Source organism: Podarcis liolepis (genome assembly GCF_965112155.1).
Source record: "Podarcis liolepis genome assembly, chromosome: 3".
NCBI lineage: Eukaryota > Metazoa > Chordata > Lepidosauria > Squamata > Lacertidae > Podarcis > Podarcis liolepis.
The window spans coordinates 101,085,935-101,098,827 of NC_139557.1; positions in this window are offsets into that span (position 1 = coordinate 101,085,935).

The window sequence follows — 12,893 nt, forward strand, 5'->3', positions numbered from 1 at the left end:
ACATGCAGCTGCTGGGTGACCTTGGGCCAGTCACACTTCTTTGAAGTCTCTCAGCCCCACTCACCTCACAGAGTGTTTATTGTGGGGGAGGAAGGGAAAGGAGAATGTTAGCCGCTTTGAGACTCCTGAAGGGGAGTGATAATGCGGGATATCAAATCCAAACTACTCCTCCTCCTCCTCCTCCTCCTCCTCCTCCTCCTCCTCTTCTTCTTCTTCTTCTAAACCACTTTAACAGTTATGGCTTCCCTCAAAGAATTATGGGAACTGGGGTTTGTTAAGGGTGCTGGAAATGGCAGTTCTCTGAGGGGCTCTTCTATCAACTCTTAGCACCCGTAGTAAACTACAGTTCCCAGAATACTTTACGGAAAACCATGACCCTTAAAGTTGTGTAAGGGTGCTTTAAATATATTGTGTGAATGTGATCTTACTCTTGGCATCTATGACTGCTTGGAGTACCATGCTGTATAAACATTTTCAATTTGGTTTATGCAATTCAGGGTCCCCAATACAGAACTGAGAATAACCCAGAGGCCCCTTTCCCCAGCCAGAGGAACTCATACATACATAGAAAAATTTATGTGCATGTTGCCTTTCCATAGTTTGAACCATGCTCAAGGTGGCTTATAACATGGGGGGAAAAACCATAATTTCAACATAACTATAGTCATCCTAGACAATAAAGAAAACATAAAAAATACACAGCTACACTGAACAATTTCCACATAAATAATAATGAGATCTAAAATAATGATACAAAAATTAATGTCCATAACAGCAACAACCCCTCCCAACAAATTCCCCTAAACAATACCCCAGCCCAACTCCAGTTTCTGAAATCTAGCATCGCTTGTCTTTCATCCCCAACTTTTGTAATATTCTCCAAATGCAGCTTCCTATCAACCATATCTTTGAAGATTTCTCAGGACACTAATTGTCCAACTCAAATATACTCATTATTTTACACTAGGCATTGAACAGTTTTTTGTTTTGTTAATCTCCAACCATGCTTTCTTGAGCTGGCAACTCTTTCTATACACTTGAGTACCATCTAGTGTGCGTTGCAGGAATTATATGGTTTCTATAAAGAAGATTCCTTATATCGACAGCACTTCCATACTGGAAGAAAAATGTCCACCTTGAAAAAAACAGCCACAACACCCCACATTTCTGCTTAATATGCTAGCCTTCACTAAATAGTTTAATCTGAATTGCTTGCGAGCGGGGAAATGTAAAAATTATGGAAGGGAAATGCAAGAATGAATAATTTCCCCCCTAGTTTGTACCAAGAACTCCTCTGACTTCCCAATGTTGAGGTAATTTTAATCTGTTTCAGTTTTTTTTTTATCTTTTGCATGTTTTTAAAAGAGGTTTGTAATTTTTTTCCTTTTACTATTTTATCTTTTGTAAATCACTGTGATGTTTTTTTAAAACAAGCAAGCAGTGTTCAAAGTTTATGAAATAAACAAATTAATGCTTTCTAATTACTTGGGAAGGGCAAGGCTGGAGATAGGGAAACCAGATGTACAACCAAAATGAAGGATAGAGGATCAAATATTTTTGCTGCAAACAATTTCCTTAGTAGTAAAAAAGATGCAAACTTCTAGCCCTCCAGATGTTGTTGGACTCATCAGCCCCAGCAAGGCTGGCCAAGTGTTATAATCCAGCAACATCTGGCTGGCCACAGGTTCCCCAACCTCACCCTATAAGGTGATTTCTCCCCCCCCCACCCAAGACAATATAAGTTTGTTAGCATTGAATCATTCATAATGCATGCCATTGTTCTTTTTAAAAAAGACTTCTGGAGAACAGATGTTCCCGCTGGATTGAGTTATCCCAAGAAAAGTGAATTATACCTGCATAACAGAGGAACGACATCCCCGATGCTTATAAAAAACCTCCCAGTTGCCCACTTTGTACTCCTTTCCAGGCCAGAAAGTTGTGAAAGTTCTTTTGTTCTTAAATGCTGTATGCCAACAGAAACGGTCAACACAAATCTTAACCATTGGTAGTTCAGCACTACAGGATCCCCTGTCAGGCTGAGACCATTGTTCTGGGTGGAAATGGACCTTTCAAGGGTAAAAAAATGCAGTTGAATCTGAGCAGAGAAACTGAAACAGTGCTCTGTGAGCATGGTGAAATTTCCTGTCCTGTCACTGCCATTCATGTTTGAAAAATATTATCGTTTACAGTGGTACCTTGGTTCTCGAACTTCATCCGTTCTGGGAGTCCGACTCCCAAAACCATTCGAAAACCAAGGCACGGCTTCCAATTGGCTGCAGGAACTTCCTGCACTCAAGCGGAAGCCCCATCGGATCCCATCGGAGAGCCAGTGTGGTGTAGTGGTTAAGAGCGGTAGTCTCGTAATCTGGGGAACCGGGTTTGCGTCTCTGCTCCTCCACATGCAGCTGCCTTGGGCCAGTCACACTTCTTTGAAGTCTCTCAGCCCCACTCACCTCACAGAGTGTTTGTTGTGGGGGAGGAAGGGAAAGGAGAATGTTAGCCACTTTGAGACGCCTGAAGGGGAGTGAAAGGCGGGATATCAAATCCAAACTCCTCCTACTCCTCCTCCTCCTCCTCCTCCTCTTCTTCTTCTTCTTCTTCTTCATCGGATGTTCAGCTTCTGAAAAACATTCACAAACTGGAGCACTTAACTTCCGGGTTTGCGACGTTCGGGAGCCAATTTGTTTGACAACTTTGAGAACCAAGGGTACCACTGTACTAATTGTTTATATTTATTAAATGCCCTCCCTCAGTCTTACCTTTATAAACCCAAGTTCAGGTATCTGCACTTCTTTCATTTTCCATCACCGCCAGTTCACTTTTGAAACCTCTGAGCAGCTGGTATATTTGGCTGGTGTTTGAGGCCAGAGCAAAAGTACATGGAGCAACCAAGGTGATTTTATCATTGTATGTTAGTTTCTCCAGGCATCTCTACCCTCCCTCCAGGCAAGCAGAAGTCATTATCAGAATCCCAGAACACATTTCAGTGAGGCAGAAGCACTTGAGGAGGGGTGTGGCCTGAGGAAGAAGAAGAGTTTGGATTTGATACCCCGCTTTATCACTACCCTAAGGAGTCTCAAAGCAGCTAATATTCTCTTTTCCCTTCCCCCCCACAACAAACACTCTGTGAGGCTGAGAGACTTCAGAGGAGTGTGACTGGCCCAAGGTCACCCAGCAGCTGCATGTGGAGGAGTGGGGAAGCGAACCTGGTTACCCAGATTACGAGACTACCGCTCTTAACCACTACACCACACTGGCTCCCAGTATGTAGCTGAGAACGGTGCAGCTGAGAAGGGGGTGTTGCATGGGGAAAGTCCTGGGGCCCAGATAAAGAGACTTGATGGGAAGCATTTGTTCCCCAATAATGATGAAATTTGCATCCATGCAAGTGCACTTTGGACCAGACTTTTAAGATGAAAATAGACTTGGAAACTTTGTTGATAAGCCAGTAAATGGCAGCATTTTAAGAACCACCCCCTTCATGCATTCTAGCACCACTTTTTGTGAAACAGATCTTGAACGGACCACACAAAACTGAAGCTAATATGCATGTTGCTTGTCTCCATGGAAGAATCTGTTTTGCCGTGTCCTGCAGTTGCATCTGTGACGTACCAACAGGTTTAGCAATAATTAACACTTCCTTCCTTGATGCTCCTCACAAACACCTACTAATAAGTTATTTGTGCTGGGAAAGCAATGAATCACTTGTCTAAAGGCGTCAGGTGCATATCTCTCTGGAGCTTCAGTTCTGTTACCTGCAATGCACAGTTTGCAGATCTTTATGGATTTTTCTGCTTAGAATTGGAAAATTGGGGTGCCTTGCCTCACCTGCCTTGTTAAACAGAGGTGGTTATTATGGGCCGGGGTTGCTGTATCTTGAGAAGTACTATCAGGGTTGGCCCAAGATATTTTGGCACCTGAGGCAAACCACAAAATGATGCCTCCCACCAGGGAAGAAGGGGCAAGTGAAGATCTACACCAGGAACAAGGGTGTAAGTGAAGATTTACATCGGGAACAGGGGTGAGGGAATCAAAGACCATCATGGAGGGGAAAATAACAAACAAACAAACACACACACACACACACACACACGCACACAAATGATGAAGGCCTACCAGGCTTGCACCAGGAGCAACGCCTCAATGCTTTCCACATGCACTGCATCAGAAAGATTTTGGATATCACATGACAGGACAGAGTCTCAAACAAAAGATGTTCACCCAGCATGTTCACACTCCTGTCTCAGTGACATCTACACTGGCTTGGTCCCCAGTGAAGAGCTCTTCCAGCACCAGGCCTGTTGGCAGACTAACTTTGTGTTGCAATGATGTCTGCAAACATAACATGAAGTCTGGCAACATCAACTTTGCCATATGGGAATCCCTTGCAGATGACCATAGTGCATGGAGACAAACAGTCAGGTCATGCATCCATAACAGTGACCAGAGGAGGAATAACCTCTGGGAGGAGCACAGAGAGAAGAAACTCCATTTTTTCAGGTTCTCTTTTGGATACTGATTAGCACACAAGTGTGCAGGCTCAGAAGGTGATTGGCAGGGTGAAAGCTCAGTGGAGCAGGCAAGCATGCAGAACTGAATGCACTTGCATTGTATTTGCAGTCATTCATAGAAGGCAAATCCCTCCCAGTTGTAATTTATGACAAGCTAGAATTGAAATTGCTGTTAGCAAAAGCTAAATGTGTATCCCTTTGAGAGATATATGTATTCTTCAGCATGGCTAAAGGGAATTGTCTTGGAACTCTGGCTATTATTCATAGAGACCTCTGTGTTCTATCTCAAATACAATGGTACCTCAGGTTACATATGCTTCAGGTTACATACACTTCAGACTTGGCTAACCCAGAAATAGTGCTTCAGGTTAAGAACTTTGCTTCAGGATGAGAACAGAAATCATGCTCCGGCAGCGTGGTGGCAGCAGGAGGCCCCATTAGCTAAAGTGGTGCTTCAGGTTAAGAACAATTTCAGGTTAAGAATGGACCTCTGGAATGAATTAAGTACTTAACCCAAGGTACCACTGTACAGTCAATGTCTTAGAGAATTAACTCTAAGAAGTTGTCATAAGTGTAATGGGGGGAATCTCTGCAGTAGTGATTGTTCTTCTCCTGCTGCCTATGTCACTTCCTGGTTTCTAATAACCAGAATTGACAATAGTGAACTGAGAAAACCACAGTTACTGCTCAAATTCTGCTTGTGGGCTTCCATGGGTGTCTGGTTGGCCAATGTGAGAACAAATTGCTGGACTAGATGGGCTTTTAGTCTGATCCTGAGGTCTTCCAGAAGATGTTGGAGTCCACAAGCCTTAGCTGAAATGGAAAATCACCAGGGATGGTGCAGACATCTGGAAGACCACAGGTTCTCCAAGTCTGCAATAGTCTCTCCTTACATTCCAGAGAAATGTCATTACAGTGGTACCTCGGGTTACAGATGCTTCAGGTTACAGACGCTTCAGGTTACAGACTCTGCTAACCCAGAAATATTACCTCGGGTTAAGAACTTTGCTTCAGGATGAGAACAGAAATCGTGCGGCTGTGATGCGGCGGCAGCGGGACGCCCCATTAGCTAAAGTGGTATCTCAGGTTAACAGTTTCAGGTTAAGAATGGACCTCCAGAACAAATTAAGTTCTTAACCCAAAGTACCACTGTATCTGGGTTCAAATCCCCACTTAGCCATTAAGCTACTGGGTTAGTTGATATCTCAGAACCCTCCTACCTCATAAAGTTATGATAAGGATCAAATGGGAGATAAAAATAATCCACACTTTTTTTGCATCTATCTATCTATCTATCTATCTATCTATCTATCTATCTATCTATCTGTGGTGCTGTGGGTTAAACCACAGAGCCTAGGACTTGCCGATTGAAAGGTCGGCGGTTCGAATCCCCGCAGCAGGGTGAGCTCCCGTTGCTCGGTCCCAGCTCCTGCTAACCTAGCAGTTCGAAAGCACGTCAAAGTGCAAGTAGATAAATAGGGACCACTCTCCAGCGGGAAGATAAACGGCGTTTCCGTGTGCTGCGCTGGTTCGCCAGAAGCTGTATGCGGACAAGCGCCGGCTCCCGGCCTCTTGAGCGAGATTAGCGCGCAGCCCTAGAGTCGGTCACGACTGGACCTGATGGTCAGGGGTACCTCTATCTATCTATCTATCTATCTATCTATCTATCTATCTATCTATCTATCATCTATCTATCTATCTATCTATCTATCTATCTATCTATCTATTATCTATCTAATCATCTCAATAGTTGAAACTGTTATGGCATTGTTATAAGAACCACCCGAAGGTACACCCAAAGATTAATTTGCTAATTTGCTAATTCAGAAGAGCAGGCATTGGTACCAAATCTGACAATTCTACATGTCAAGTAGGAAAGATTTGTGCTCATAACTTTTGGCACATACTTCCCTAAAACATTTGGAAGTATGGCAGAATCCTTGCTTGCTTGCTTGCTTGCTACTCCAAAATGTTTTAAAGGCACAACAGCCCAATCTTAAACAGCCTTCAGACTTGGTGGGAAAACTTTATTGACCTTCCCTGGGATTCTATTAATCCATAAGCTTTTGGCGGATGTTTGTGCCAGAGTGTTTACAACCAAGAGTGCTTTAAAACTTGCTTGCTTCCTGGGCTTCCTGTTAAAACTACAGTTAAAAAAAAAGATTAGGCACTCTGTTACGTTTTAAAACGTCGAGATATTTCCCGTAGATACAAAATAGCACAAAGTTGCTAGTCTTTCTTGTAAATATAAAAAGCAAACACAATGTAGTCAGTGTATGATATAAGGCTTCTGTCCCCCGTCTCAATATTCTGACCAGGAAGTGGTTTTTAAAAGCTTTCCCTTAATAAAATAAAATGTGTGAAAAATGTGTGAGAGTAGATTTATTTTGCTATATATTTCTGAGTCTCACAGCACAAACATGGTTATTCAAAAGAATCACTGTATCCAAGGAAGACATGTTGAAACTTGTGGATTCAATATTTTGTCTCACATTTCAAGTCTCTTTCAATGCAATAAATAAATAAAAGGAATTTGACCCTTGGAGCTTTGAAAACAGTGTTGGCTTGACATGGTGCTGACAAGATCACTCTGTCCAGCTCTGGGGAACCCATGCTCCCCCAGATGTTGCTGGACTCCAGCTGCCATCATCCTTGACCACTGGCCATGCTAGTTGGGGAAAACATCTGAAGGTTACAGGTTCTCCACCTCCTTTCAAGATATATCACACCCAGAAAACTTTCTGTTTTATAATTTGCATAGTGTCAATACAGCTTTGTTGTTGTTTAGTTGTTGTTTTTTTAAATGATATTTATTAAAAGTTTAACAATTACAGGAAAAGAGAAAAAAGGAAGACAGTAAAAAGTTACAATACAATACAACAAAAGAAAATGAAAACTAGAATAAGAAAGAAAAGGACAAAGGTGAAAAAATGTACCTTCAGTTTCATTACATTTCCAACATTTGTTATCGGGCAAATGATAAATTTTTGCAAGCTTGACTGGTGTTATGTACCACCTGTAAATCATTTTCATTAAATTCTCTTTTAAGGCATTACGTGCCGTAAACTTCATGCCAGTGATCCATAACTGTTCCCAGTCAGCCATCATGATATTATGTCTTGTGCCCATTTAATCAGAACAGATTTCACCGTTTCATCTTGTGTATTCCATTTCAACAGCAAGTTATACATTCTTGACAAATTCTTAACTTTAGGATCTACCAATTCTGTTTCCAGTTTTGATTTTTCCACCTGAAAGCCTGGTTTTTTATCCAAATTATATGCCTCCATTATTTGATAATAGTGGAGCCAATCTCGTACTCTATTTTTTAGTTTTTCAAAACTCTGCAATTTTAATCTGTCTCCCTCTTGTTCCAGGATTTCCCAATACTTCGGCCATTTGGCCTCCATATTGAGTTTTTTCTGTGCCTTTGCTTCCGTTGGTGACAACCATCTTGGGGTTCTATTTTCTAGCAAATCCTTATATCTTATCCAAATATTAAACAATGCTTTTCTGACAATATGGTTTTTAAACGCTTTGTGTGCTTTAACCTTATCATACCACAGGTATGCATGCCAACCAAATACATTGTTAAAACCTTCCAAATCCAGCACATCCGTATTTTCAAGAAGCATCCATTCTCTCAGCCAGCAAAATGCGGCTGATTCATAATAAAGTTTAAGGTCTGGCAGGGCAAATCCACCTCTTTCTTTAGCATCTGTTAATATCTTAAATTTTATTCGAGGTTTCTTGCCCTGCCAGACAAATCTAGAGATATCTCTCTGCCACTTCTTGAAACAATCCATTTTATCCAAAATTTGCAGTTTGAAACAAAAACAGCATTCTTGGCAATATGTTCATTTTTATCGCAGCAATTCGGCCTAGCAATGATAACTTCAAATTTGACCATATTTCTAGATCCTTTTTCACTTCAACCCAGCATTTTTCATAATTATCCTTAAATAAATTCACATTCTTAGCAATCATATTAACCCCTAAGTATTTTACTTTCTTAACCAGTGTTAATCCTGTCTCTTTCTGAAACTTATCTCTCTCCATTTCCGTTAAGTTTTTCTCTAAGACTTTAGTTTTCATCTTATTCAACTTAAATCCTGCTACCTGACCAAATTCTTGAATCAATTCTAATACTCTTTTAGTGCTTGATTCTGGTTCCTGTAAAGTCAATACCAAGTCATCAGCAAATGCTTTCAATTTGTACTGTTTGGCTCCCACTTGTATACCTTTTACCAATTGGTCCCTTCTAATCATATTTAACAAAACCTCCAGGACCAAAATAAAGAGCAATGGAGAGATTGGGCAACCTTGTCATGTTCCTTTCTCAATCTTAAATTCTTCCGTCACTACGTTGTTCACAATTAATTTAGCTTTTTGTTCTGAATAAATTGCACCTATACCGTTTCCAAAACCTTGACCACCCCCATCCTCAATAAATTCTTTTTCATAAAACTCCAAGAAATGTTGTCAAAGGCTTTCTCCGCGTCCACAAATATCAAAACTGCTTTGATCTTCACTTGTAGTTTTTCTAAGATATTAATTATATTCCTCGTATTGTCAGACAGGTGTCTGCCCGGGAGAAAGCCCGCTTGATCTTTATGAATTACTTCTGTTAGCACCTTTTAAAATCTTTTAGCCAAAATGTCTGCAAAGATTTTATAATCCACATTAAGCAATGATATGGGGCGGTAGTTCTTAAGCTGTGTCTTTTCATTCTCTGTTTTCGGTATAAGTGTGATGTACGCTTCCTTCCACGACTCTGGTGCCCTTTTCCCTTCAAATATTTAATTGCAGACTTCCTTTAAAGGTTGTATTAACCATTATTTCAAAGATCTGTAATATCAGTCCATCTGGCCCTGGGGATTTACCCAGTTGCATATTCTGAATAGCCCCATCTACTTCCTGTTCCGTTATTTTATAATTCAACATTAGCTTATTTTCCTGGGAAATTTGTTGTAATCCATTCCTTTTCAAAAATTTGTCAATGTCCATTTCTTTCTGTTTGTCCTGCGTATATAGTTGTTTAAAGTACCTCTGGAAGCACTTTCTAATTTCCACTGGGTTCTGTATAATCTTACCTTCCACTTCCAGATTCGTGACGGTATTGAGTTTTTGTCTTTTTTTCATTTGCCATGCCAACAATTTCCCACACTTATTTGCCGATTCAAATGTCTTTTGTCTCATCTGTTTAATCTTCCATTCTATTTCCTTTAAAGCTGAAGGATAGGCCTTGAGGGAGTTCCCACCTAAAGATAATTCTGTTCCTTCTCAGTAGACCAACCAAGTCTCCAAAGTCAGACCTGAGATCCAAAAGATATTTTGGGATATCTTTAAATATTTCCACTCTTGACTGGTGTATTACCAAAGTCTTCTCGTAGTGCCAGCCCAAGATTTTATCTCTCTCTTCTTTAGATCGGAGGGTAATCAAACAGTCTCTTATTCTGTTCTTCTCCTTCTTCCCTCCTCTTCCAAGTCTAAAGGCCCTCACGATTTTGAACTCCTCTTTTCCCAAATCCAGATTCCAACAATCTGCAAATTCCTGCGTGAGAAACTCTGACAGAGAGCCCTTTTCCAGTTCAGGTACAGCTCTGATTCTCAAATTTATCTGTTTTTCCTTGAGTTCAATCATAGAAAGCGCCAACTTATGGTCCTCCAGTTGCTTCTCTAGTTCTGTAACTCTCTCTGTTTCCAGCTGAGTTACCTTCGCTTCCACAGCTACAACCTTCTCCTTGACCTCCTCTGCAATCTGTCGAGTTGAGTTAGACTCCTGAATTAATTTCTCAATAGCTTCTGTGTTTGAATTAACTTTTTGTCCCAAACTGTTTATACTTTGTGTATTTTTATTTATGCTTTGTGTATTTTGATCTAATTTTCTATTCATTTGTTCTAATGATTCATTTATCCTACTCAAAGCAAGTGACAAAACATCTTCTGAACTCATTCCTTTTGGTTTAGATTGCGTTAATACAGCCACAGGTGGAGCAGGGGGGCCAGATGTAGAAGCTCTTCTCTGCTGCCAAGATTTCCCAGACTTTGTTGTTTTGTCTTGAATTAACGGGTCTGTTTTTTCTTTTCCATCTGCCATCACCCTTACACCCTTCAAGGTACCTCCCACAGTCCCAAAGTCTTATCTTTAGAATTGGAAAATTCCAGTCCTTGTAACAATTTCCAAGCCCTCCTCTAGAGGGAAGTAGCTACTAGCTATATTGTATTAATCCAGAATGTCACTTTTCTTAAAAAACACAGTTGCACCAATGTAACTAGTATCAACTCTCAGTTACTATTACTCAGTTTCTTTTACTCCTTTAGTCCCTTTTGAGTCAGAAAAAATAATGGAAACAATCTATCACTCTTGTCTCACTAGCTGTCAGTGAGTGATCTGTTCACAGACTATGCAGCGCTCCAAAGTTCAGCAATCTTAATAACAGCCCAATCCCAGGTTTTGAGTGATGGAAATTTAGCCTCTGTCCCTCTCTTTTTGCAGGCAAATATTGTCCAAAGCTCCCCCCCTCTTCTCCTGCTTCCAAGGGGGGGGGGGAATTACTGCTCTTAATGTTAGAAATTTATGTGTTTAAAACAGTCCTTTCAAGGCTTTAGCTTCCACCTATTTTGCTTCCGAATATCTACAAAGAAGGAAGACGGACTTCCTGTTTTGAACCCTCCCCCGTTTGTAGCCAAATTCAACTTTTAAAAACTCCAATTCTTCAATTCTCCAATTCTTCGCTTTACTCACAGGTAGATCCAATTGTCCACAGGAAAAAGTCAGCGCTCTCTGGCAACGGCTGTGCGGCTTCACTCCGTGAGAGTAGCAATCAGTTCAAAGAACCGCACCGCTCACCCCACTTTGCTCCGGAGCCCCAAAATGGGTTTCCCTGCGAGTAGGGGAGGCGCTCTTGGTGCTCGCCGAATCCCACGCTCCCAGGCTTCCTCTGCCTGGGATTTTTAAGGGGTCCCTGCCTTCGCCATGACGGCAGGACCCGATTCTCACGGAGCGGGTTCCTCTCCATCAGAGGAACTCCGCCATTGCCGATGGCGCTAACCCGGAAGCTCCCCTGTGTTTCCATGATGTAGGGCGCTTGTCCTTTGTTCTTTCTCTTTGCTGTCCGATGCTGAAGAGGAAGGAGCTGAGTTACGATGCTCTGAGTGTGTATATGTAAATAAGCGTGTTGTTGTTTAGTTGTTTAGTTGTGTCCGACTCTTCATGATCCCATGGACCAGAGCAAGCCAGGCACTCCTGTCTTCCACTGCCTCCCGCAGTTTGGTCAAACTCATGCTGGTAGCTTCGAGAACACTGTCCAACCATCTCGTCCTCTGTCATCCCCTTCTCCTTGTGCCCTCCATCTTTCCCAATATCAGGGTCTTTTCCAGGGAGTCTTCTCTTCTCATGAGGTGGCCAAAGTACTGGAGCCTTAGCTTCACGATCTGTCCTTCCAGTGAGCACTCAGGGCTGATTTCCTTCAGAATGGATACGTTTTATCTTCTTGCAGTCCATGGGACTCTCAAGAGTCTCCTCCAGCACCATAATTCAATACAGCTTGGGTATATATAAATAACAGTAGTTCTCCTCCCCTAATATACACCTAATGGGAAAATGGCTGTCATCTTGTGCAAAAATAAGGCATGCACATCCATATACATGCAGCCAGCCAAAAGCATATTTTCTCAGATGTTAAGCCCCGTTTTCCTCAGTGGGATTTGCTTCCTAGCAAGACTGGATTACAGTCTTCAAGCGCTGATGTAGCATAGTGGCTCAGAGGGTGAGCAGGGCAGTTCTCAGAATTTTATCTTAGACACGATGAACCCAATCAGTAGCTGTAGACACCAAGCTAGCTCAGATGTAATATGCCTCAAAACCAGGAAGAAGGAATGCTTTTTTAGGCCATGTATCCCTTCTGGAGGCAACATAACTGTCAGGGAACTGACATCAGAGACACGGGAGAAGGAGAGGGTCTCTGATTCTGCAGGCGAAGGTCCCAGCACCAGGGGGAGACTCAGCTTGGGAGAAGGGGAAGGAAATAAGTGTAACACCAGGGATCCAGGAGAGCAACGGGACGAGGAGGTGGAGGGGCTCCAGGACTCTTCTCTGGAAGTCAGTGAGGAGAGCCCAGGCACCCCGCTACCCATGCCCACCCTGCGCAGGAGACTCCCGCGCAGTGAGAGGCAGAGACGATTGGGCGTCAAACAACTCTTATGTTGGCAGCGGTTTAAGAAACGCCCACAGACAGATTCTACGAGTGACTAAGGGCAGCCACGCTGAGATGGGCTGTGTAGTCCGAAGGGTTAACCAGGCAACCTAACGCCTAAACGGGGCCGGATTACGCACGAGTAACTCCCAACCACTACAATAACATAGCCCTTTCTATCCAT